Source organism: Strix aluco, chromosome 2 (genome assembly GCF_031877795.1).
Source record: "Strix aluco isolate bStrAlu1 chromosome 2, bStrAlu1.hap1, whole genome shotgun sequence".
Lineage (NCBI taxonomy): Eukaryota > Metazoa > Chordata > Aves > Strigiformes > Strigidae > Strix > Strix aluco.
Window position 1 is genome coordinate 18,376,978 of NC_133932.1, and position 5,027 is coordinate 18,382,004.

At 61.1% G+C, this 5,027-nt stretch overlaps 1 long non-coding RNA gene across 1 annotated transcript; it reads right to left on the bottom strand.

The window, feature by feature from the left end:
• Window positions 1–209: 209 nt before the first annotated feature.
• Window positions 210–968, bottom strand: LOC141920134 (uncharacterized). The gene is made up of 3 exons (XR_012622219.1): window positions 915–968; window positions 671–828; window positions 210–299 (listed from the first exon to the last, which is right to left on the bottom strand). It is a non-coding gene; the product is annotated as an uncharacterized LOC141920134 (long non-coding RNA).
• Window positions 969–5,027: the final 4,059 nt, after the last annotated feature.

The following is a 5,027-nucleotide window of genomic DNA, read 5'->3' on the forward strand; positions in this document are numbered from 1 at the left end:
GGTTGGACCAGAGGACCTTCACAGGTCCCTCCCAGCCTCAGCTGTTCTATGGGATTCTGTGCTTCGTTTGACTCCTCAAGCACCTGAACTCAGCCCCGATGCCTGCTGGAAAGGATTCTGGCGCAAGGGATGATGATCCCAAACTCCTCCACTAGGATTCATCCCAAAACAACTTCTACCTAGTCCAGAATATCGTATGGCACACACAGTCAGAAGGGAGAAAATGTCCTTTTATTGTGGACATCCAGTGCAGGAGCCCAGGAGTCACAGGGGTTCAACCAGTAACAAGAAATCAGCACCTACAACGACAGAGCCAGAAAGCACTGGTAAAGCCACAAAGGCAGGAACAGGCATGGCTTGGTTCCCCTTTCTTTGGGAAACACAGTTGACAAGGAATTGTTGATATCCCAGAAGAGAGCTACTGCTGGCCTTAGCTCCGGGGTGGCTCTGGCACCTTATCCCCTCTAAGGTAATGCCCTTAGAGAGCTGTGCATGTGCAGAGGTGCACAGTGCCCCTGTGCCACACAGCAGGGCTCCCCTGGGGAGCTGCCACGGGGTTATTTCCAAACCCTGCATAGCACCATCCCTCGCCGTCCCTTGCCAGTCAGTTGGACTGACTTAGAGCAGGGTGGAGAGTTGGCAAAGATAGGCAGCAAAGCCTGGTACACACCTGGGGCTTCCTGATCTTTCGCACCTCCCTGCTTTTCTTCTGTCCCCTTCTTTTCCTCTCTTCTCTTCTTTGCTTCGTGGCATGGCCTCTCCTCTGCCCAGGTCTCTTCTCTCTTTCGTTTCCTTTGGCCGTCGTCTTCCTGGCAGGAGCCTGCAAACCTTTCCATCCCACAGCATGGTTAGACAGGGAAAGCCAGGATCAACTGGAATCAGCTCTTGATTTAACCAAAGCTGACTCGTTTTACCTTCTGTGCTCCGAGAGGCTCTTCAGTTCTTCTGCGCATCCCAGGGATTCTACCACGGTCTCAGTGGTGGCTGGAGACAAAGCAACGGGTGCCTAAAACAGAAAGGTCGTCATTAGCAGGTGGCAAGGGATGCCCTGAAGTAGTAAGCAACTGCTTGGCACGTTGCTGCCTTAGCTCTACAGGGGAGATCTCTTTGGCTGGTTTGAGTCAGCCCTTTCTTCCAAGGTTCTCGCTCTGGAACACAGTGTTCACATGGGTGGGGGACAGTCCATTTGTGGGGGCCATTCAGCAGAGAGCCTGCGATCCCCTGCCAGGCAAGGAAAGGCTTGCCCACTTCCTTCTGCCAGCATTTCTTCTGCCCTCCCAAGACAGAGCTCTGCGGATGTCCATTTGGTGCAAGACAACCTTCTGTGGTGGGAGGCTTTGCTTTTGAAATCTATCTTTCTGTGGCGTTTTGTAGGTATTTCCTCTGATTAAGCACATGCCTAAGGCATAGGAGAAAAGACCTTTCCAGTTTTACTGACAGTGTATCATTCCATGGGGGGAAAAATAAAATGCAAAGCCACAAGAGACTGAACGCCAGGAAGAGGCACAGCAGCTGCTTGGACTCAACAGCAACTGCCCTCCTCCTGCCTAAGACACATTGTTGCAGCGCTTGTGGAGCTGCCATACCTCCGCCCTTTCTGCTCCCACCACCGCCTCTCCCCCCGCTGCTCTCTGGAGGATGAGCAGAGAGGCTGGTGCATCCAGGCAGGCTTTTGCCTGGTGCTCGGCATCTGCTTCGCCTGGAGGGCCGTGCTGCTTTTCCAAAGGCAACTCTGGAAAGCAAAAGCGTGTGCAGCAAAGTGACTGGTTGGAAGTGGACAACAGCTAAAGCAAAACCCACAGGAAGCCCTACCCCAGCTGTCTGCTCAGGCTGTGACAGCCCTCAGTCCCTCCTCATACCTGTGGGTCTGTCCACGGGCTCAGGTGACGTCTGGCCAGCCATCTCCTCCCCAAAGATGTCGCTGCCGTTTTCAATCAGAAATTCCACCAGCAGCTTCACCTGCACACATCAAAGCCTTGGTTTCAGGGCAGGTGTCTGAAAACACGTCAAGCAGCCTTTCCCGCTCCTGAGCCTTGCTTCTGCGCAGAAGGCTGTGGCTGTGGGGCTGCTCTTCCAGGCAGCCACTCCACCGGCATTTGCGCAAGAGAGGAGCAAGCTCTGAGGGTCCAGGCAGGCTGCAGCCAGCCGGTCAGTACAGCGTACCTTCTCGGTCACCTCCAGCGCGGCCTCGAGGGGGAGCAGCTCCTCGTCAGGTGGGCCCAGCAGGTTTGGCCCCAGGCAGATGGCCAGGTTGCTGGAGGTCATTCTGCTGGTGGACACGTGGTGGCCGATGTTCTGCAGCAGGGAGAGCAGCCGCTGGAGGAGGAGGAGATGGGCTGCAGGCAACTTCTCGGCCACCCTGAGGGAGCAGGAACACAACGTTAAGGAAGCAGATGCTGCCCACAGCTGTCCCTGAAGCTTGCACAAGGCAGGCGGGAGCCAGTGTCTGTGCTGCGCCACTTTCCAGGTGCTCTCAGGCAGCGATCAGGAGGAAAACACACTGTTGCTTCCCAGCTCCTGGTTTCACCCAAGCCCACGCAAGGGAAGGCTCCCTGCCCACGCCCTTTCCCCCCGAAATGCAACCCCAGCCCAGCAAATGCAAGCTGCCAGAAAATGCAACCTTCTAAGGAGCCCGTCCCTTTTCAGGCAAGTCCCAGGACTCTGCCACTCCCTACTCAACAGGCAGGCTGCTGGCCACACTTACACTTTCAGCGCTTCCACCCTGGCCTCCTTGCTTGGCCTCTCCATGGCTTGCATCCAGTCCTGGTAGACGCCGACAACGAGGAGCTTGCCGGGGATGCTGCGTAGAAAGTCCTGCAAGGCCAAGGGCTTCAGGTGAGCCTTTGAAGATTCCAGGCCAGCCAGGAGCTCTTCCAGCTGCAGGGCAGAAGCGCTCACCTTCAAGATGGCAGCTAGCAGGATGACAGGCTGGTTTGCCAGGTCCACATCTGCGCCGCGGTCGAGGTCCTCCTTCAGCTTCTGGAGCGCTGTCCCCCTGTCGGATCTCCGGAATATCCCCTCCGTCGACGGTCCTCTCTGGTACAGGATGTCCAGGAGCTCCTGCGGGAGACGCAGGAGGACAGCTGCTTGGCTGAAGAAACAAGTGACAGCAGAGGCCAGAGCTCTGCCCCAGGCTGGGCTCCCCCCCGCCCCCGCAAAGGGTCTGGCGCCAGAAGCGGTGGCCGTGGGTGAAGAGCCCAGTGCCCCAGCCACCCCCGCAGACGCTGGGGACACTGCCTCTGGAGCAGCCGGAGGGAGGGCTGGGGCTCCCCTGTCCAGGCTGGCCTACCTGGATGGGCCGGGGCAGCGTGCCGGCCTCCTCGCAGAGGGCTGCCAGGGGCTGCCCAAAGAGCGCCCTGCTGCAGCCGGAGCCCGCCTGCCCTGGCGCCGGGGCAGCGGCCGGGCTCTGCCGCAGCGCAAAGGGCCAGGGCAGCCCCCTCCTCCTCCTGCTGCTGCTGCCGCCGCCGCTCCCTCCCGCTGCAAAGGGAAAGAGAGCAAGAGCCCGTCAGTGGGAACCGCCAGGCCAGTGCTCCCGGAGCCTGCCCTGCCCTGCCCTGCCCTGCCTGCAGCGCGGTGCTGAGTGCTGCGGCGGGACGGGACGGGACGGGACGGGACGGGCAGGGAGCCGGCAGCTGGAGCCAGGGCTCTGGCTCAGCGGCTCCGGCTCGCAGTCTCCTGAGAGCCAGCGGGACAGCGGGACAGCCCCGCCCAGCCCTCGCCCTGCCCTCCTCCAGGCTGCGAGCAGCAGCAGAGGGAGGCTCCCTGTCCCGCAGAATCACGTCCAGCGGCCGCTGCCCAGCGGGTGTCCTTGCTCGTCCGGGTGACGTCCGTCCTCCCTTGGGGTGCCCGACCTGCGGGGTGACACTCAGGGAACAAGGGAGCACGGCTCCTCCCGGCTCTGGCCGAGGAGCAGGGACCCATCTGCCCGGCTCTGGGGACAGAGCTCAGGCAGGCAGCACCTCGAGTGCTCAGCACTGTCGAAGGGTCCCGAGCACTCAGCTCTCTCCTGCTGCAGTGTGATGGGCACCGATTTCCTCTGGCCAAAGGGCAGCAGCAACAGCATCCTCAGTTGTGCAGACGTGCCGGTCCAGGAGAAAAGAAGGCCCTCCCTGCCCTTCGTTCCCAAACTTACCTGGTGAGTGGCAAAGTCCGCCTCCACTGGTAGACGGGGCTGTTGGAGGCCCTTGCTTGGGGTCAGCCTGCAAGAAGCAGGCTGCACTTAGAGAGCATCCCCGCGGCAGAAAGGGCCACCAGCAAGCGGCCACCCGGCACCAGCAGCCTGAGGGCGGCAGAGCGGGGACCCTCTGCCCTCCCACGCTCTCTACCTCACGTGGCAGGTTTCCTCCCAGCACCACCAGCAAGGACATGCGGCGTTCCTGGTAGCTCCCCAACCCTCTCTGCACCCAGGCTGGCACCGCGGGACCCTCCCTCCCTCCTGCACAGGCTCACCCCACTCGCCGCACAGCCCTGGCACCCCGGCACAGCCAGAGGTGGGTGAAAGGCAGCCGTTCTCACCTCTGTCTGGCCCTCCATCAGCCTCTCCAGGCTCCTGGCGCTGAATGTCCTCCACTGGGCAGGAGAGAAAGAGTGGAAGGAGGTGAGCAGCGATGCCTCTGCTGCTCGGCTGGAGGGCCAGTGCTCGGGGACAGCGGCCAGACTAGAGAGACACTCACTCCATGGCGTCGGCTCAGCTCCTTCTGCAGGAGTTTGATGGACGGGACGTTGGTCACTCGGGCTCCCGTGGCTCCTTCGGGTGTCCTGTCACCAGGAAAGGACAGGGAGAAAGCTGGCTGAGCCCCAAGCCACCTCTTTTCCCTTGTCAGGCAGCTCTGCCCGAGAGCTGCCCACAGCCGCAGCGGCAGCTCTCCCCACCTGGGGAGCTGTGTTCCCCCATCCGGCCGCGCCTGAAGCACCCCCCTAGCTTACCCCAGCAGCTTGCCCAGCCACAGCTGCTTCAGTGCCCGGGAGCTGCAGAAAGAGAGGAGAACCAGCATCAGGCCCCGCTGCCCCCCAGCCCCTGGGCCCCT